The 22,148-nt window shown below is 42.0% G+C and overlaps 1 protein-coding gene across 1 annotated transcript in view; it reads left to right on the top strand.

Moving 5' to 3' along the window:
- Positions 1–22,148, top strand: part of Atp10b (ATPase phospholipid transporting 10B (putative)) — a 239,411-nt gene that overhangs the window by 27,860 nt on the left and 189,403 nt on the right. Inside the window, exon 2 of the mRNA XM_013354123.2 lies at positions 19,515–19,582. The gene's annotated coding sequence lies outside the window, so the exon portion shown is untranslated. The remainder of the gene's footprint in view (positions 1–19,514; positions 19,583–22,148) is intronic.

Below are 22,148 nucleotides of genomic sequence, written 5' to 3'. Positions count from 1 at the left end.
ATCAACAGGCTTCAATCATTCTACCACCTACAAGCAGTGGGACCTTGAAGAAGGCATCATTTTGTACGTTTCAACGTAGCCATTGGGGAAAAAATGAATTATGTGAAAAGTAAACTATATAATACAGCCATAATACAGTTCTTGGCACAGGGTTATCCTTATGGCAACCTTCACTGGGGGTAGTAGTGCATGATAGGTAATAGCCCGGCCTGGCTGGTAGTACCCTCCTCCTCCCAGATACAAAGGTTCAGAAGACTAAGTTCATATAGGAGCTGGGGAAGCTCAGGCCTGCTGATTACAAGGTTGTCACACAAGATACATCAGCAGAAGCTCTTAGAGTGGGAGAGTCTCACTGGGAAGGCACTAGGGAAAACGCAGTTGGTGGAGTAGGTACCAGAGTAAGGTCAACTGAAAGTGACTCCTGAGCAGACTGATGAATGCTATTATGTTAACCCCAGTTGTTTCCCTGCCTGTGCTCTTCTAGGCTGGGACTGCAAGAAATGCAAAATTGAGAAACCGATTTCCTTTACGTGATCCCAACAAGAGAAAAGTGGGAAGCTAGAGAAAAGCGCGGTGATGTCACTCTGACTAGGGAATTCTACATACTACTGCAGATCTGGATAGTTTGAACCCAAACTACCCTCTCAGGGATGCACTCAGAATTCAGGATGCTGAGTCTTCTAGCTACCCCCTCAGGGGTCCACTCAGAGTTCAAGATGCTGAGGTCTTTCAGCAAGTTACTTTCAGCCAGGAACTGAAACCCACTCAAGTGTTATATGCAGTGGGCACTAGGTCTTTTGTGTGAACTTAGCAGGTTACTTGACTTTGAGTTGGACTTGTCCAGGCAGCAGTTCCCCAGGCTCAATAGTATTAAATGTTTCCTCTGTGGGGATAATGTGCATTTATTAAAAGATGTTTAAAAATAGCTTGTCTTGTCCCATTCATTTATCAGTAGACCTGCCCCACCAGTGACAATAAAGTATGCCTCTAGATGTCCCCACATGTCCTCCAGAGGACAAAGTTGTGACCAATGACAAAATATTGATATGCAGACTTGAAAATAAGCTTTGGGCTAAACATCTTCCAGACGTTTTAGAGACATAATCAACAGTTTATAACCTGGTAATTTGATGTGAGACTGATTTCTTATTAATAAAGAAACTGCCTAGGCCCATTTGATAGGCCAACCCTTAGGTAGGCAGAGAAAACAGAACAGAATGCTGGGAGAAAGAAGCTGAGTCAGAGAGTCGCCATGATTCTCACTCCCGACACAGCTGCAGGTTAAGATCTTCCCTGGTAAGCCACCTTGTGGGCTACACAGATTATTAGAAATGGGTAAGATCAATATGTAAGAGCTAGCCAATAAGAGGCTGGAACTAATGGGCCAGGCAGTGTTTAAAAGAATACAGTTTCCGTGTAATTACTTCGGATAAAGCTAGCCGTGAGGGCGGCCGGGTGCCAGGAACATAGCCCACCGCTCCTACTACAACAGTAATTCCTACGAGAAAAGCCCCATGCCTCTTGGCTGACTATTTTTGTTTGCTCTTCACGAATTTGGAAATATACATTTAGTGGGTGTGGAACAAGGCGATCACTTCTTCTCATTGGGCTATCTATGATCCATCTGTACTTTTACAAATAGGTTCCTAGCACCCACAGAAAGGTGGTATAAACTATGTCTAGGGAGGTGAGCAACAAAACAGGTGTTGGCGATTGCCCCTTCCACAGATGTGTCTGGAGCGCTTATCAAATTAGGTGGAGCTCCACCTCCATGCCTAACCACCCTGACCATATATAAGACAATGTACATGACGTACCAAAACAAGATCTGATAGCTAACAAGTAATCTCTATCCTCATTTTTATCCCTATAACAATGCCTATTTTCCTGTTAGGTAATACAATAAATAATGTAACATGTGATTGAGAAGCTGGCACATCACTGGCATTCCATCATGTGCTATCCAATGTCCTAATCAGAAATCACCAGCTAAAATGGATGTGTGTGCTGAGTGTCTCCACAAATCAACATGAAGAAATAATTTCTCCAACTGAGAACTCTAAATTCTCCTGAGCTCTTCAGGGCCTTCTGCCCTATTTCCCCAATTGGCCATTCTTCTCATGAGTTATATATTTTCCCCCAGTGTCAAGCAGTTAGCATCCATGAATGGCTTGATTGGGCACCTGAAAACCGAGTCAGCCAGTCATTGAATTTAGACTCACGTTGCAAACCGTGTTGAGAATCAGAAGAGCATGCTCCATCCCTTAACTAAGCACTTTTTTATGGAAATGTCAGCAAAGAGCATCAACATTAATTAATATCACTTCAGAATGTGTGATGCTTCCCACTGGAGTTGGAGGGAGCTAGAGGAAGACAGCAATGGCACATGGCACCACCATGTCTGTAGGGGGAAAGGAGCTAAATTCAGAAACCAGAAGTAAATGCCTAGATGATTAACAATACAGGGGAAAACAAATGGGAGTATTTAAAAAGCTATTTTAAAACAAACAAACAAGGTCCTATTACTAGTCTAGCATCCTCCAGTGGATTTCCATCTCACTAATGAAGTCTAGCCTTTTCCTTGCTGCCTGCATGGTGACCTCCTAGGGTTACCATAACAAATCACCACACTGAGTATACTTAAGCATCGAGAATTTACTTCTCTCACAGTGCTGGCCACTGGATGGTAGACAAGGCATCAGGAAAACCTCCATCCTCTTTGGAGGCTCAGGAGGAGAGGCATCTTAGCCTCCCTTGGTACTCTTTGCCTTGTGCTGTTGTAACTCCAATCCCTGCCTCTGTCTGCATATGGGTTTCCTCCCTGTGTTCCTGTTTTCTCTTCAGAGGGAAAGAGAGAGAGAGAGAGAGAGAGAGAGAGAGAGAGAGAGAGAGAGAGAGAGAGATTTAAAGTCCACTATATTCTATCATGGTCCAGTGTGATTTCATCTTACATTACATCTACAAAGGATCTATTTCGAAATAAGCCATATTCACAGGTTCTAAATGGACTCCTCTTTCAAGCACCCAGCCTCAACAGCTGAGCCTTAGCCATCACGGTCTCCGTTCAGATATCTTCACTTTTCCGCTTTGGTTTCTTGGAACTTGCAAGTCCTTTCTGTTAATACATGGAACCCTTTTCTCCCCCACTGTAGCCCTTGGTTTGAGTGGTTCCTAGCTCCCTCCCAGGGTCAATTTAAATGTTGTCACTTAGAAGGGACCTCCCTGTATCTGTCACACAACAACCCTCCAGCTTTTATCATCTCCTCCCTGCCTTCACATCAGTTCCTTTTCTAGTACTTAACAATTTAAATTTAACAATTTAACATTTATCAAGGCTTTAACCTTTTTCTGCACATGTGTGGATGTATGTGTATTCTCCTGGCCTCCTCACCAAAATATAAGCTGGCCAACCCGGAGTTCTACTTGTTTGATCCCTCCTAGCTTACAAAGCCATTGCTATATAATGTCCTGCCACGTAGTATTACAAAGTAAGTAGTTGATCACTAACAAAACCACTGAATATCTCTTCTATGCTGGGCCAAGTGCTATGCGTGCACCTGGGGAGACATGGACCGTATGAAATAAAAGTCATTGGCCCCAAAGGGAGAAGGCAAGATCAGAGGGGGGTACAAATAACTCTGCAATAATGCGTGTTAAGGTCAAGCGCAGAGGGACCGAAAAGTGCCACAGAAGCTCCTCACAGCAAACAATTTATCCATGCATGCAGTCTCAAGGGAGAAGAGAGACACAGGTGGGGATAATTTGGAAAGTTGCTTTCAGAGCAAAAGGAGCGGGTACTGATGTAAAAAGCGAGAGCAAGCCATTGTGCAAGCAGCCACGGGTAGCCTCCAGGGCGTTTGGCACATCTGTGAACCCGCTACAGTGGAGCCATGTGGAGTGGATGTCTAGGCCCAGCTGCTGCAGCAGGCAAGGCACCCAGGGGGAAGAGTCAGCATATGTCGTCTGTCCCAGAAGGGGTCCCTTGCTCTGGGTCCTCTAAAGGTGATAGATGAGTTCTGACACCCATGGGCAACCTCTGCAGAGTTTGTACAGCCAACCTTTGACTATTCCACTCCACTGGCAATTAGTGCCTCCTTCCCTTCACATCCAACCCTAGGAAGTTTATTTTGTTGTTGTTTTTGTTGTTTAAACTCCTGCAAATTAATCTGTGGGGCAAATTGCACTCTTTTGTTCCAAGAGTCAGGTCGCTTAGAAGAGCAGCCATTTTCTCCTCCTTCTGGACTCCCATATGGTCTCAAGGTGCAGGTGAATGTACCGGGTAAAATGTTCACCCTCAAAATACTGGCTTCTCAGAAAATCTACAATACGCAACACGGTAAAATGGACAGTAGTTGCTCATAGTGCAACAAATATACATTGCGAAATTTCTCTGCAATCTGCGGGTCCAGAGCAGATATCCTCATGGAGAAAGGGGTCCTTCAGGAAGGCAGTTACTGCTAGCCACTCATGCTATTACTATGTTAACAATGTTTTCATACTATTTGTAGAAGTAGAAAATTTCCAAGCCTAAAAAGACTTGGAAAGAAGTAGATGTCACATACACACACACACACACACACACACACACACACACACACACACACACACAAATGGCTATTTAGTTAACTAAAGACGGGCAAAGGCAAGGAATGAGAGGTTGCAGAAAAGGAAGGAAGAGGAAAGAGGGGAAAGCACCAGCTATACAGAGAGTATGTATCCATATAGGCTCTCACTGTAATAAGGCCTTGCCACTGGATGCATGATATTGCCATCCACATCGGTTTCTACTCTATATCAATTGCTTCATCATATTATTTTGACCTATTGAAGTCAGGAGATGTGGTGGCATTAGCAATCGACCACAAAGTGGGCCCCAGGCTTATGTGGCTACAGCTCTAGGAGATGATTACTGTTTTGGTTTCTTATGGTGGCTGTAGCAAAATGCCACATACCTGGCACCTGAAAATAGCAGAAATAAATTTCTTCATAGTTCTGGTGGCTGGAAATCCCAGGCCACACAAAGCTGTGCTTTGTTGGGGACACAAGGGAGAAATCACTACTCACCTTTTCACAGCTACTGGCTTTTGGAATTCCTTGACTTGTGGCATCAGCAGTACAATCTCTGCTTCCAAGGTCAAACTGACTACTGTGTTCAGATCTCCTCTTGTTTCTCTCTCATAAGGACTTATCAATAGATTCAAGAACTTCCTGTATAATTCATGATGATTTCTTTATCCCTGGACTCTTAAACTAATTATGTCCTCAAAGACTCCCCTCACCAATTTTTTCAAATGAAGACATGTTTCCTGTTGCAAGAACAGGAATATTAACTTACATTTTAGGGCATATTCTTAACCCTGAGTATCCTGGGGCCAGGAGACACTGGGACATTTATCAAAGGGCTCAGTGCTAACACATATAGGAGCTAGATGCCAAAATTTGAGAAACAGACCTGGGAAATAATTTATTCAAGCTACTAACTTGCATTAGATAATAGAACCTGAGTCAGTGTTTTTGTTGACAGAAGTATTCAGTGGTTGTACAAAAAAAAAAATTTAGTAATCTATGATTATCCTATACTCAGTGCTTGGACAATTTTCTCAGAAATGGAAACTGAGGAAAATATTTTACTATTGAGATATCTGTAAGTGAGGACTATAGCTCAGTAATACAGCATGTGCCTAGCATGTATGAGGCCTTAGGTTCAATACCTGTATGGTCACAGAAAGAGCTATGTTCAGATTCACTTGGATAAGATTGATTTCTTTTGGTAAAAATAAAAAGATGGATTCATAGATTGTGTATGTGTGTGTGTGTGTGTGTGTGAGAGAGAGAGAGAGAGAGAGAGACAGAGACAGAGACAGAGACAGAGAGACAGACAGAGAGAGAGAGACAGAGAGAAGAATAAAGAGACTAGGGAACCAATGCCAGGATTAAAATGCAAGAAGGACTGCCGCAATGTAACATGGACCTCATTGGGTTTTTTGTTTGTTTGTTTGTTTGTTTATTGAGAAAAGGAAAAAAAAGTTTCCGCCTCCTCCCAGCCTCCCATTTCTCTTCCCCTCCTCCCCCTTCTCCCCCTCTCCCCACTCCTCTCTCCCTCCCTTTCCAGTCCAAAGAGCAGTCAGTGTTCCCTGACCTGTGGAAAGTCCAAGGTCCTCCCCCTTCCGTCCATGTCTAGGAAGGTGAACATCCAAACTGGCTTGGCTCCCACAAAGCCAGAACATGAAGTAGGATCAAAACCCCGTGTCATTGTCCTTGGCTTCTCATCAGCCCTCATTGTTCGCCATGTTCAGAGAGTCCGGTTTTATCCCATGCTTTTTCAGTCCTAGTCCAGCTGGCCTTGGTGAGCTCCCAATAGATCAGCACCACTGTCTCAGTGGGTGGGTGCACCCCTCATGGTCCTGACTTCCTTGCTCATCTTCTCCCTCCTTCCGCTCCTCATTGGGACCTTGGGAGCTCAGCCCAGTGCTCCAGTGTGGGTCTCTGTCTCTATCTCCATCCATCACCAGATGAAGTTTCTATGGTAATATGCAAAGATATTCGTCAGTATTGCTATAGGATAGGGTCATGAAGAAAGTGTGGAATATATACACATTAGAGTACTATGATGCGGTAAAAAACAATGACTTCTCGAATTTTGCATGCAAATGGATGGAAATAGAAAACACTATACTGATTGAGGTAACCCAGACCCAAACAGATGAACATGGGATGTACCCACTCATAATTGGTTTCTAGCCATAAATAAGGGTCATGAAGTCTACAACTGGTGAACCTAAAGAAGCTAAATAAGAAGGTGAACCCAAGGAAAAACATATAATTATCCTTTTGGCTAAGGGAAGTAGACAAAATTGCCGGGGAGAAAATTAGGATCTTGGGGGTGGGGTGGGATGGGGGTAAGGGGAGATGGGGAGAGAAAAGTGAGAAGGGGAGGATGGGGGGAACTTGGGGAAACAGGATGATTGGGATAAAGGAAGGTTGGATAGGGGAGCAGGGAAGCACAATTCTTAGTTAAGGGAGCCACCTTAGGGTTGGCAAGAGACTTGAACCCAGAGTGGCTCCCAGGAGCCCAAGGCGACATCCCCAGTTAGTTCCTTGGGCTGCTGAAGATAGGGAACCTGAAATGACCCTATCCTATAGCAATACTGATGAATATCTTGCATAGGACCTCATTGTTTTTTATCAGGATGAAGCTCTCACACGTTTATTCCTTCAGCAACTATCGAGGTCCTTGTGTGAGGAGGCCTGCTCAGTGTCATGAAGACAGTCCATTTACAAGATATAAGAGTTTCTTATATCTGTAGATCCCAATGTAATCTGAACAGATAGATAATGACAGGGAAACAAGGGTATCATTTTGAACTTGGGAATTTGCTGTGAGTAGAATGTACAGTGCAATAGACGATGGTACTGGTGAAGATAACACTTTAGGAAAAGGAAGAAGAGAAGGTGCAATTTTGGGGGTGAGAAAGAAGGAGTTCACTGCATAGAGGTTTGAGAAGGCATCTTATTCCGATCATAATACCTTAAGGGGTCAATGAGCTTGGCATGTCTTGGTGTAGTCAGAATGCCTCTGTGACCAAAACTTAGACATGAACAGGGAAGGTGCAAGGTGTAAGATTGCAGAAGTGGACAAATAACTATTTTTGCCTCATAATTCAGGTGGGAAGCTGTGAGTGACATTCAAAACACCATTGCAAGCTTTTAACATGTGTGTCAAGAGATGAGAGTATTGTTAATCTAATTTGCATTACTCCAACCGTTTCTGTAGATAATGGACCACGAGAAGGCAAAAGTAAAGAAGAATCTGCAGCAAGCTTTTCCAGAGCAGATGATAGAGAGCAGGACTTGAGCAATGACCATGGATATGGCAATGAGAGGGAAAGATTTGAGATGGCGTTCACAACTGGATGCTACAAGACTTAGTTGGTGTACTAGAAACTGGGCATGAGGAGAAAAACAGAACCAGGAACAATTGGTGGGTGGTTGTACAATTTACAAAGATCCTGGAATATACAGAAAGAAAAGAATGTTAGTGAAAACAAGTAGAGATGAATTAAGAATAGATTTTGCAGAGCCATGTCAAGCTAGAGATGCCTGAGAGCTCCAACTAGGATTGAGTATTCAAGGGAAGGTCTGAGATATACGTGCAATTCCAAAATCATCAGTCTGTAGGTGGTATTTAAAACTATGAAGATGGACGTGATCTCCCAGCAAGAGAACGATAAGGCATTCTTATGGGAAATAGGTTGACATCTCACTGTGTCCTGATTTTCGCAGGAGTTTTGATCAATTTTGGACTCTACCCTTTTCTATCTCACCGATAAATTCTCCTCTGCTCCTCTAGGCCCTCTGGACCCTCAAAGTCACATGAATAAAACATTGCAATCCTACAAATGACTTTGCATAGAGAAATCAGAAAATGTCCAAGGGCAGCCAATGTGGAAAGTACTTGAACATGACTTCTACTGCAATCCATCACAAGCAGAGAGCTTGAGCAGCCACTCTGGGTTTTAATGGGTATGACCCACATTTCTACTGCAAAGCATTGTGTGGTATGGGTTGTCCTTGGTAAGAATGAAGTTCACTGATTTTTCCTGGTGAGCAAGCTCATATTTACTGTCTCCTGCTTCCTTCAAGAAGAAAGACTTCAGAGAGAAGTCTTTTTCTGTCCCTAGATCAGTCACAATGGCAAAGTGTAACAGCAGGTATGAAATATGACCAAGATATTGTTATTTTAAAAAAAAATCAATTCACCTGAAATCTCCCCTGACAAAAGTTGGTGACTCTAGGTGAGCTGAGAGCTTTTCAAGGTAGCTTTTTGTCCTTTTGTGCCTGCATTCCTGGCTCCTGATATGGTGGCTGCCCTCCTAGTGCAGCTGAAGTGGCTAGCAAATGATGTTAGCCTCTATCTCACATCCCCCACTGTTCTCCCTGCCCACTTCACATCCTGCTACACAGCTTCCTTTCCAGCACTCAAACACGTGGAGGCCTCAGCTTTCATATCTGTGTGTTTCTCTGTCTGAAGCATTGTGTTTGCCTAAGTTGGTTTATTTGTTTCAGTATGCAAGAGAGTAAGAAATAATCTTAGTATCGACTTTAAATGATGCCGCTGATTCTGAGATTCAGACCTGGAGAACTATATCTTTCCTTAGAAGCCTTCTTACCACCGAGTTGGGATACCCCACTCACTTCTATCCCTTCTTTTGTTATTCCCATGGCCAGTGACCATGCCCTCAGACTAATCCTTTATCTGTTTGCTTCAGCATTGCCATCTCATTCCATTGAGGCAGAAGCCCCTTGAGGATAAAGCCCACATCTGCCACACTCTCCTGTATCCATAGTATTGACACAGTTTCTGAAAAACAGAAGCCTCTCAGAAGTGGCTTCATGGCTAGAGACAGCAGAGGTACTTTCAACTATACATCAGCTGTCATGCTTAAGTCTGAACCCTGACTTCCATATGGCCTCCCCCCAAACTCATTTGATAAAATGTTTATTCTTTTTAGAACATCACTCAGCCAGTTGCTTCTGAAGTTAGACATCAAAGCTAGACCTGCCTGATGATTAAGTCCTTTTTCTTCACTACCAATGTGCACTGAAATACTTTGAGAACACAGGTAAAAATTATTTTTAAAATCTTGAGCATCATCACCTAGCTGGAGATGGAGTCAATAGTGTGCCATTCATTCATTTGAGGAGTAATGCCACGCATGTTTTCTGTTCAGTTCACCAAGCCGGGTGATAGAGATTTCTAAACTAGGAAACTCAAAAGTCATGTTCAGCTCAACAAATAAGCAACTTGCAAATGGCAAGTGCTAAGGAATTGTAGTATCTGCCAGTTTATTCTTTCGCCTCCCAAATTATCATAGTTATCCATCCCTCAGTGTCTGCCTCTCCATCTCCCCACTACTTCTTCATGACTATGTTCCTCAGTTGAAAAGCTGTCTCTCCACCTATAGGGAAAGACATAGCCCCAGTTGACCTCAAGATAACTCCATCTCTGCCTAAGGTGACAGATCAGAAGAAGAGCTTGGCTCTCTTGTTTTCTAGATTCTAAATCCCAGAAGTGACGTCAACTGGCTTATGTTTGGGGTCTTATGACTCTACTTGTTCTAATCGCTGAAGGGAGAGGACTGCAATATTCAGAAAAGGCAGAGCTGGACTATCTGTCTCCTTCCATGGGCACCAGTTCCATCAGAATCATACGCTGGGGACAGAAGGACAACAGTTGTTCAGAGAAGATGCACAGATAACCACCATCTGGAAATGTGACTCACCAGCTGCCACTAGATCCATACAAACATGAACACTGCCTGCCTTATTCATTGCTCTGTCCCTAGTAGTGAGGACCATTCTTTATCTTTGTGGGGGTCTATGAAATGACACAAAAATAGTATGTCATTACCTGAAGAGACGATATGATTGCACCGTAACATTTTCATAAGAGATAGCTAAATGCCAGCCATTTCAAGACTCTGCTGTGAGGGACTGAGGGGCTGCAGAGTGAGAATGTGAAAAGGAAGAGGAATACTCAAGATCCAGAGCCACAACTTCCCACGCATCTTAGATGAAATGCTGTTAGACTGTGAAAGGGCTCAGAAAGTATTAGACAGCACACCGATACAAAACATTTTATTGTTAATAGTCACCCAGGAAATGAATGCTCAGCAGAATTGCCTAAATAGATTCCTAAGAAGGAATGGCAGGGGGGAAAAAATGGAACTTTGTAGAATGTTCCCAATGGCAAAATTACTTAGACAACGGCAGCTCATTTTCTAAGATGATGGATTTAAGAAGCATAAATCAGTGGGTATCAGTACAAAATACTGTTTTAAAAGTCTGAACATAACTCCTAATTAAAAATATCTTGAAGAATGACTTCAACAGTAATAGCTCAATTCTCAGACCCAGCCTCTTTGTTTAACCCTCCTGGCTAACCAAGATCAAGAATCTGAGCCTACATCTCCAGCACATGTCCCAGCGGCCTTTAGGGCTTGACTGTAGAAGTCCTGGTAAAATGACAATTAGGATTGGAAGCTGTATTTCTTTTTGTTAAAGACCAGTTAATCTTTCGAATGAGGTAAGACTCAGGTAAACTATCATGGAGACCACTCAGAAGGATGGACTTAATCAAAGATGAAAGGGCAGACTAGAGAAACAAACAGTTCTAAAAGGTCACCTCAAGTCACAAGATGGATAGTTGGCTCTACTATTCTCAGCCTGTGACTTGCAATCCTATAACCAAAACGGGTTCTGTGTTCCTTCCCAGCAAGCACGTCATAGTAGGGATAAAGGTTGGGCATGTAGCTTTATCCTACTGAAAATGGCCTCAGACCTTGGATCCACACTTCTACTCACGTTTCATTGGCCATGAGACTAGTTACAAGGTCACAAACAACCGCAGGATGATTAGCACTGAAGTCTCTAGCTGAACACTTATGGTAAAGGAGAAAATGATTTCTAAAAGGAAAGAAGTGTGAGGACTAGAACTCAAAATGATGATCTCTTCTGTGAGATGCTACCATAGTTCATAACATGTTCAGAGGCATTGTGGGTAATACAGCTGTACATAAGAAAATGGCCTACATTCCAAAATGTGATAGACAAACAGACACACACACACAGTCAGAGAGAGGGGTAGGAAGGGAGTCAAGGAGAGAGATCCCCCTGTAAAATAGGGTGGCAAAGACTAAGTATAAAACCAATGTTGAGGAAGTTTAGAGAATGGGGAGGGAGCGGGATTGTTTCCTTCTGGGTATAATTTAGAGTAAGTTATTGGAGGAGGTAAGAACTGAAACGGGTCCTGAAGATTGAATAGAACTAACAAAGACTGAAAAATGGACTTAAAGAAGGGAACCATGAGCAGGGAAAGAGAAAACCTGGGTTAATCTAGAGTGAATAATTTACATTTCAGTCAGGATTGTTTCCTAGCTGTGACTCTTTGAGACATCCAGTATCTCCGTATAAATGACCACATAAATGCTAATGCTATTACTCTCCCCAAATCCATTCTTTCCCACAACCTTAAGAATGAAAATCCTAGCACTATTTAGACATGTTTTGGGAGTATGATTTAAAGTTTTGATGCATGAATACATTGGTGACATGTCTGCTACTTTATGAATTTATTGTGTTTGGAATAAGAACATTCGGAGCACCCTCTTAGAGCTATTCTGAAGCATACACTATATGCTCATGTTAACTACAGTTACCACGCTAGAAGTACAGTAGATCACTGAAGCTTGTTCCTCCATCTTATGTCCTTGACTGTAGTAATAAGAGTGGTGGGGCTGCGTCCCCAGCACCCTGGCCACCTCACTAGCTTATACCCCGAAATAACAACACACAAATTGTATTCATTTAAACACTGCTTGGCCCTTTAGCTCTAGCCCTTACTGGCTAATTCTGATATCCCGATCAACCCATCTCTAATAATCTATGAGCACCAGTCTTACAGGGAATGGTTCTAGCCTACATCCATCCTGGGTCAGAGCTTCATTGTGTGTGTCCCAGAGAGCAGAGTTATCGCATCTGGAGAGGGGAGCATGGCGTCTCTGCTCCAGATAGCAGAGCTGACAAGTCTGAGCTCACTTCCTCTTCCTCCCAGCATTCTGTTCTGTTTACTCCTCCCACCTATGTTTTAACCTATGAGGGCCAAACAGTTACTTTATTGCTTAACCAATGAAATCAACAGATTGATATATGACATTCCCACATCACTTGACTCTGTCGACCGCCCTGTCCTTTCTTTCCTTTCTCATTCTCCCCTGATAACACTCTGATTATCACTGTTCTACTCTCTACTTGTATGAGATATGCTTTATAATATTCCCATAGGTGAAAGAAATGATACAGTTTTTGTCTTTTTTATATCTTGTTTTTATCACTTAACACAATGTCAGGTTCAGTCATTCTTTTTTGTCTCATGATTTCATTTTCATGGCTGAATAGGAATCCACATATACAGGGCATATTTTTTGTCTTGTGTCTATTCATCTGTTGTTAGGCATTTAGGTAAAATCTGAGTTTTGGCTACTGTGAATACTCGTGCAATAACCATGACAGTGTACATATTTCTTTACATTGATTTCTCCCCTTTTGAATATATAATCAGTACTGGGACTGCTGGGTAATTGAATAGTTCTATTTTTAATTTTTGAGGACCCTTCATAAAGTGAGCTGTATTAAATAGAATTCCACTAATTTAATATAATGGCTTGCTTTTTTTTCTGTACCTTCATCAATACTTGATTCCTTTTGTCTTTTTATTATTACCATTCTAATTGGGGCGAGGGAGTAGCTCACTGCAGGCTAATTTGCAAGACCTTGAAGAGCCCTGATATTGAATATTTTTTCATTTAGCTGTGGCATTTTGCATGCCTTCCTTTGAGAGGTGTCTAACAAGAGCCCTAGCCATTGTCTATCAAGGTCTTTTACATTGCATTAAGTTCCATATATGGACTTCTAATCAGTTATATAATATACAATTATATCCACCCATTCTGTAGGCTGTCTTTTACTCTGTTATATGTCATTTCCTGTAAAAAAAATCCTTTATTTTGACATAATCTCATTTGCTTATGTATACATATTTCTCTATCCAAATAAAACAGTACAAAGGAGTACATACACATCTTTGCTTCAGTTGCTTGTGCTTTTGTGATCTCATCTAAAGAAAGAATCCTTCTCCAGGCCAATGTCATGATTCATTTTTCCTATCTTTTCTTCAAAGTCTATCATCATTGGGTATCTGACATTTGAGATTTAATCCACTTGAAGTTTGAATATGGAAGAGGAAGGTGTTCAGCCTCTGAGAATCCTGATGTGCAATTACCTGTCTATGCTTTCTGCAATCTGCATGTGATCATGTGACCAAGTTTTGGCAAATGAGATAGAAGTAAAATATTACATGGAGAAACCAGGACATATTCTTTAAACATCTTTAGAGCCTTCATCTTGCTGCCCAAGATAGATTTGTAGGATGCTTTGACCTCTCGCGGTCTTTTGCAGTCAGAAGAATACAAAACTAAACAGCCAGTTTTGCTAAGATTCTTTAAAAGCAGAATAATGGGAGACACCGGGATGTCTTCCTCACTCAGGGTACTGACTCAATGTGGTTTCTTCCTGGGGGGAAGACTGAGATAACTCATTTCTTGCTACTTTTCAGCCGAGACCCATCTGCAGCTTTTAGAGATGGCCCATGTTATTTGGTTCACGCCCTGCTTCCTCCATCTTTAAGTAGAAATAGTGGATCAATCTTTCTCGTGCTTCCATTTTCTCACCATCTTTCATCATCATTGTAACAATAACCTCCGTCTCCCTCTGGCACCATTAAAGACCCTACTCTACAGCCCACTCTAACGATCTGAGATAACCCCTCTCTCTTAAGGTCTAGAACTGCAATGTCATTCCTGAAGTTCTTTTCCATAACAGTTTCAGGCATGAGGACAAGGGCATCCTCGGGGAGTCATTATCTTATCCATCAGGATCCATTCTTAATGTTAGTGCGGCCCCTCTCCTCCTGCCAGAAAAGTCTTCAGATTTAACGTCTACCACCTACCTCTGCTTGGTTCAGTGCCCCCTCCTCCCTAGCACTTCATGAACAAGTCTAAGCACATGGAAGGTCACAGATAATTTAGGCATCAGAGCCAATATTAGGTCTTTCTTTTCAATGAAGCTAACTCTATGGCCCTTGTCAAGAGTGAGCTCGTCACTTAGAATTTTTGAATGATGTGTTAGTCTGTTTTGTATTTCTCAAATACTAACGCCTCACATAGAACTTGGAAAAGAAAACTGTATATATTTTGGAGGGAGGAGCCTGATTCGTAGATAGATAGATGGAAAATTAACTATGTTCCTTGGAAGCTACTCAGGGATTTATTATCTTGGTACCCTCAACAGATCCAGTGCCTTACTTGCGGTGGGCGCTTGCTAAATGCTAGCTGGATAGGGATGAAGGAGACTGAAGATCAGAGAGACAATCAGGAGTTCTCTCCACCTGGAACCAGTCTCTTTTCAGGGCATCCTATTGAACAGAGTTATTGAGCAGAGAGGCAGGGAGTTGACAGCCACTCTCTGGACTCTCTCCCAGGGCCTTTTTAAAACAGGGAAGTTAATTATGGAACCAGATTAACAGTTTCTTTTTTGATACAGTCAAAGTAAAACCAGCAGGATGCAATTTAGCTCGTCCCCACTTTCCAAATAGCAGCAAATTTTCATACAAAACAAAGAGACACTTGAATTGCAAATTACTTAGAGAATCAGCTACCAACCCCAACGGAAGAACATTTCTGCTACTTTCAAAGCCAAGCTGTCGCCTTTTCAGGTTTAGCTGTGTGGCAGGACCTTCACAAAAGGCCTGCACACTGCTGCTTCTCAGCTTCCCCGTGGGAAGGAGGAGCAGTTCGTTAAGGTTTAGCAAAATGCTTCCAGTCATCTCTGACACTTAGCATCTTCCTCTGCTCACGAGAGGAGGATCATGAGAGGCATCTCATTCAAGGACATCAAGAGAAAGTGCTCACTAGGCAAGACTAAGACATAGTGACTTTAACAAACGGTGAGACTATAAATGTGCGTGCTTGGAGGTGGGTGAAGAATGAGAGAAGCCACATACCATATCGTTGTTATACAGGAATTTAGAGAAATACTGCTGAATTGTTAAAAACGGCCTGGGAAGTCTGTATTCTGGATTATTAATTGACACATTCCCTTTAGTTGTTGTAGTGAATCAATGAAAGAAAAATAAGACTCAGTAACCAAATATAACCAATGGGTCAGCAGCTTGTAACTTGAAGTCTAGCACCACTTCCTTATTTGATAGACATGGATACTAAAATCAAGAGAGGGGGATAATTTAGAAAAGATTACAGAGTGACCAAATCTCCCAAAGTCTCCTATGTTGCCTGGTAGATGGTACTACAGGGCTTTCATCTATAGTCTGCCCCCTAACGGAAATAGCAAAATTTCATTTCACAAATGTACTTATAAACCCATTTTTTCCTAATCAAATAAATAATGCATGCACTTGGGGGCTTTAGACAATAGGACAAGGATAAGGAAAAAAACAAAAGGTGAGCTTCAGGTGAGTTAGCCCCAAGTAGATGCTAAGGGCAGAGGTTGACCTTCACTGTGCTTATAGTTAGCCCAGCAGGTGGCAGTAGTGAGCAAAGAAAAACCACATGGAGGATATGGCAAAAGAATCATCAGCCTTGCCCTGCTATGAGATCCCAGACCAGGTGCCTCTCACACTCACCCTAGGTCATCACGTGAGAACACCCACACACTGAGACAATGGGGATGATCTTTCGGGAATTCACCAAGACCAGCTAGCCTGGGTCTGAAAAAGCCTGGGATAAAACCGGACTTACATAGCAGACAATGAGGACTACTGAGAACTCAAGAACAATGGCAATGGGTTTTTGATCCTACTGCACATACTGGCTTTGGGGGAGCCTAGGCAGTTTGGATGCTCAACTTACTAAACCTGGATGGAGGTGGGCGGTCCTTGGACTTCCCACAGGTCAGGGAACCCTGATTGCTCTTCAAGCTGATGAGGGAGAGGGACTTGATCGGGGAAGGGGGAGGGAAATGGGAGGCGGTGGCGGGGAGGAGGCAGAAATCCTCAATAAATAAATAAATTTAAAAAAAAGAATTTTAAGAAATGAGAGATCGTACTCATTTCCCCCAATAGGCTGTATTTGACATGCTCTCCTGACCCTAAAGCTGCTGATAATAAAGACAGAAATGCTTTGTGTGAAAAAAAAAAAAAAGAAAACTGTATAGACAGCCCTTTCACGCTTTTTATATGACGTCTAAAATCTTCTAATGTCAAATGTTTCAATGTTTAAACATAGATCAATTTCTGAAATTATGAGCCAAATGAAGTCCATCAAGATTCAGGGTTGAGGCTGTGGACAGGTTCTTTGGGACCCTTAACTTAGTGACTCACGGTGAGTCAACTGGGCCCTAGAAAGGTCTGAGTGCTGTGTGTGGTTAGTCCAGTCACAAGCCAGCAGAGCAAACTGACACAGAGACGACCAGTTTAAAAAAAACAAGATGAACGGAACGAAGACAGGTTGTAAGATTAGGCCAGCAGTCCCCTGGGGAGAGACGACTAGAGTCAGCTAAAAACAAACAACCTCTTTCCAGATCCTTCTGGGAGAACATATATTTGCATCTAAAGTTCACACTCTGTGTAGGGGGGGTGCATGTGCACATGCGTGCACACTCAGTCATATATGTATGAGTGTGTTTGTGAACATGTGTGTATGCATCGATGTGTGTGCATATGTGTATATATGCATGCGTGTGTGGGGGCATGTGTATGTGCATGTATGCAATCTTTATCTTGTTAGAATGATGTAGATAACTCCTTCATGTCCTCCAAAGCAAAAGGATTTTTACTTTTTTTTAGTAAAAATAGAATTATATTACTTTCTTCTTCCTTTTCCTACCACCAGTCCATTCTTCCCAGCTATCCTTCCTCAAACTGCTTTCATGGTCCGTATTCTCAAAGTGATAACCACTTTTTCTTTGATTCTTATTCTACATATGTGTATATATGTATGCATAAATATTTTTTCTTTGATTCTTATTCTACATATGTGTATATATGTATGCATAAATATTTATTAATAGATTATACTGAGTCTTTTGTTGTGTGTGTGTATATGGTTTCAAGACTGATCATGTATGTATGTGTGTACATTAATATTTATAAAGAGATTCTGCTGAGTCTGTTTTCTTGTATGTGTGTGTATGGTTTCAGGGATGAATACTTTGCATATTTGGACAACCAATAACTATGCTCATGCTTGGGAAAGGCTAATTCCCCTTCTCCCAGTAGTCACTAGTTGCCTGTAGTTCTTTGTCTACAGGTAAGACCCCATGAAATCCCCTAATATGTTAACATGCCTATTTATATTGCCATTGTTCTGGTCTTTTTTATGCAATCATTTTTTAATTTAATTTAATTAACAATTTTTATTTATTTTACACACTGACCACAGTTTCCCCCTTTCTCCTCTCCCCTCCCATTCCCTCCCTGACTGCCATTTAACCCCCTCCCCATCCACTCCTCCTGTCTCCATTCAGAAAGGAGCCGGCCTCCCAAAATCATCCTGAGTGAGGTAACCCAGACCCAGAAAGACAATCATGGTATGCACTCACTCATAAGTGGCTATTAGGAGTAAAGTACATGATAACCAACCTACAATCCATAGCCCCAAAGAGGCTAGATAACAAAGAAGGCCCGAAGAGGTGTGCATGGATTTCTCTGGGAAGGGCAAATACGCAGCCATTTCTAAAAGAGACTGTTTCACAGTAGACCTCCTGGCATTCTGGCTCTTACAATCTTTCTTTTCATCTCCTCTTTCATCATGTTTCCTGAGCCATAGACTCAGGAGTTATGTAGATGTGTCCATTGGGGCTGGGCTCCATGCAATCTGTCAATCTCTGCATTGTGTTAAGTTTCTATTATGGTCTCCATTTACTGTAAAGAAAGTCTCCCTTGACGAGGGGTAGTGCCTACAAATATCTGTGGGTATAAGGGTATGATTTAGAATGCAGTAAGGAATTGTGCAAGTCCAGGAAAGTGGTGGTAATAAATTCTTTTGTAAGGTCCATGACCCCACTAGTCCTGGGAAACCTGGCTAGGTTTCCAGTACCAGGTCTGTTTCCCCTCTGTTAATATTAAAGCAGCAGAAGTGTTTAAGATAAATGAGGACGCTGATTAATGTGTCAGCTGTCTTCATTTCACTGTAATCAGTGAATGAGTATAAAGGGCAAAACCAAGTTGATTAAGGAAAACAAAAGTCAACACAATCAAACTAGCCTGGCTTAGCAACAAAGAGGGTATGAACTGCTTACTCCTCAAAGTGCCAATCATTCAAACATAGCAGGATCCAGAGGCCTTATCAGAGCTAGGTACCTTTCACTCAAAACTGCAATATACACAGACAGAGACAGACAGACGGACTGACATACACGCACGCGCGCGCACACACACACATGCATGTACGCATGCATGCATGTACACACACACACACACACATATGCACTGATAGCTGCCAGAATTGAATCCTCTCCATATCTAGCTCTGTAGAAAAAGAGACCTTCTCTTTCCTTCCACATTTTCAACACAAGTTTGTCGTACTGTCATTAACTTGAATCAAATCTCATCCTCTTTCTGAATCCGTGTACGTGGCAAAATTGAAAAGCACCAAGATGTGCCCCATGGAGTGAAGAGGCATTTAGATTGACATCCAAGAGAACATGGAACATCATTTGTATTCTGCACGTTGGCAGATAAAGCAGCAGACCTGATTCCCTGGTTGGAGCAAAACCACTGCCATTGAAGTAGCTTCCTGGGAAAATGTCCAATGTGCTTGGGAAGTTTATTTGGGGCTGGAAGCATCCAGCTGGAATGCAGAGGGCAAAATACTTAATTACTGCCTAATGCCAAAACGAGATTGCACGTTTTATATTTATTCCCCTCCTGTGTCTTTCAGCTTCGCAGAGGCAGGACGATCATGAGTGACTGGAGAAACGTGTCCCAGTGAAAGCCGAAGTGCGAATAGTAAGTGGTTTTCTTATTGGTTGATCACACAATATGGACCCCCCTGGTGCCCAGAGGAGCTTCACTAAGCTGCCATTGTTTCCTTCCATGCACTTCAGCAAGTATCAGCTAACTTCATTGGTCAATCAGACGCCAAGTTTATGGCTCTAGTTTCTCTGCAATGTTTGTATCTGCATGTATATAAACATGTGTGCACATACTGAGCAATCTAGGAACTATCAGGTTATATATTAAGAAGTGTTCTTGTCTGTAAATAACAGGAAAGACAGGCTTAACATGGCTTAGGTAATATTTTTGTTATGGACTTGTGTAGCAGGAAGTCTTAACACAGAGCAAGTTCACAGAGTGGAGATAGCTAACGATGCCACCAAGACCTGATTCTAACACCTTCAGATGGATGTCTCTCCCATGTCTCGCTTTCTGTGCACTTTTCTAGGAAGCCCCCAGCTCATGTTCATTTATCCGAATGTGTCACATGCTTTTGTGACAGAGCATGTGGGACTACCTACCATGTTTTGGACCAGCCCTTAGTGCTCCTAGGTATAGAGACGGTAACTCTGAAACACCAGGATCTTCTGGAGCAAAGTAAACCAAATGAAGATCTTGTTAGAAATAACACAAAAAGGTGAACGTTCATTTTACAGGCCATCGGCAGTGTCTGTAGGACAGCAAGGCTATGCAAATTTCATTACTCATTCACCTAAGACCAGACTGACGAAAACAACCATTTTCATGATCTCCACCTTGGCTCACCCCCTCCCGAGTCACAGGTGAAGTTAAGAAGTGAACAGAAATACTTTGAATCTGGATAAAAAACCCAAGTCATTATCATTATACCATAGGCAGACTGTTTCTTCAATTTGCATAATTATTAACTCCCTCTCAAAGAGTAAACATTGCAGCCAACTTAAAAAAAAAACAACTACAAAGCAGCATTAAATATGCATTGCTAATTTGACTTTCTAATTTGTCAGGGATCTTCACAAAAACATGTAGAGCTCCAGAGATTCTGGATGCTTAATAAAACATTCCACCTGTCGAAAAAGAAGTCACAGGGAAAGAAAGATAAATATCGGGGTCGGTGTGGGACTCGGGCATTAGCTAAAGAATTTCAGTTGGTGCCTACTTGTAGGAGTTGGTTCTATTAGTGTGACTCTCAAATTTATTCTTCTGTGCACTGACTCCTGTTTTGTGTGCCCTAAGAAATAACATTTCCTTAATGGGTTTCTATTTAGTTGTGTGCTGGATGTGTATTTGGGCATTAATAAGAAGTGGTTGGATTCATGCACAAAGGCTATGTTGTCTTCCAAATCACTTTTACTGATCTGTCCCAAACATCTAGGACAACTCCTGAACTGGTCCTTGAAGGCCCCAACTATAGCATAGATATGATACATGACATTATGAAATGCTCACCTGTTTATAGTTTTTGACTTGAGTTTACAAGTTGGTAACAGTGATAACCAGGACATGGGATATAGATCTTTATACACATAAAAGCACTTCTGCAGTTTTGTTACAGATTATATATGTGTGTGTATATGTGTATATATATATATATGATGTATGTGTATTTACTTTAGTAGCTGCCTTTTAAGTTGAACTGTACATCATAGACATCTTCATACATGTGTGTTTCATGTGTACACATCAGTTTTACTGTGAATTAGCATTGCATTTCAGGTATTAGTGGCAACCTCTTTATTCAATCCTTTGCTTAAAAATACGTGTCATCTGAAGTTACATTTTAAATGACATCAAACTATTCCCCTCCAAGCAAAGCTTTCTCCACAAATACAGTTATCTCTGCAGTGATGTCTCTTGATCTGTGAGTGGTCCCAAGACTGTGTCAAGGGAGGAGTCATCAAGAGCCAGGTTCATGACACTGTCCACGGGCTACCAGAACAGAGCCCCTCTAGATACACTTGTCAGGCTAGGGGCTCCTGTCAGAGAAAGAAATGGTAAGGGGAAAGGAGGAAGAAAAAAGGAGGCAAACCATGCCAGGAACACTAAGGAGACTGCCGTTATGACAAGCAGTCAGCATAGTCATTCATATGTTTATTTAAATAGTGTCAGTCCTTGGTCTAAACTATAAATGTGCTGCAAACAGGAACAAGCTCTGTGCTTCTTGTCACTCCCCAGTCTGAAGCAAATGTGTACTATATTTACATTAGCAAGTGAATCCGCCTGGAGAATAAAAGATGAATCAACTACATAAAGTAAACTTTATGAGAAATTAAAGAAACATTAGTCGAAAAGATAAATTTCATTGAGGTGTGAAGAATGCGTTCAAGAGCTCTATTGTATACTTGGTAACAACAGTCTGCCACCCAGGGCTCTTGCTGGTTAGTCTTCACCTTAAGCTCTTAAAATAAAAGCCACTCTTACATGGGAGGAAACAAGCACACAGGAGGCGGAGTCTCTCAATCAAGGGAGCACCACTGAGATAGGCAGCCCTGGCATTTAGACAAAGGTCTGTTAGACTTTAAAAAGGATTCATCATTAGTTTCGAAAACCACTAATAGGCTTCAAGTTCTAACTTCACAAAAAGCCTACAAATGCATTT

The sequence above is a fragment of the Microtus ochrogaster genome, unplaced genomic scaffold (assembly GCF_000317375.1).
Source record: "Microtus ochrogaster isolate Prairie Vole_2 unplaced genomic scaffold, MicOch1.0 UNK30, whole genome shotgun sequence".
NCBI classification, from domain to species: Eukaryota; Metazoa; Chordata; class Mammalia; order Rodentia; family Cricetidae; genus Microtus; species Microtus ochrogaster.
This window is presented reverse-complemented; position numbering and strand designations above follow the sequence as displayed.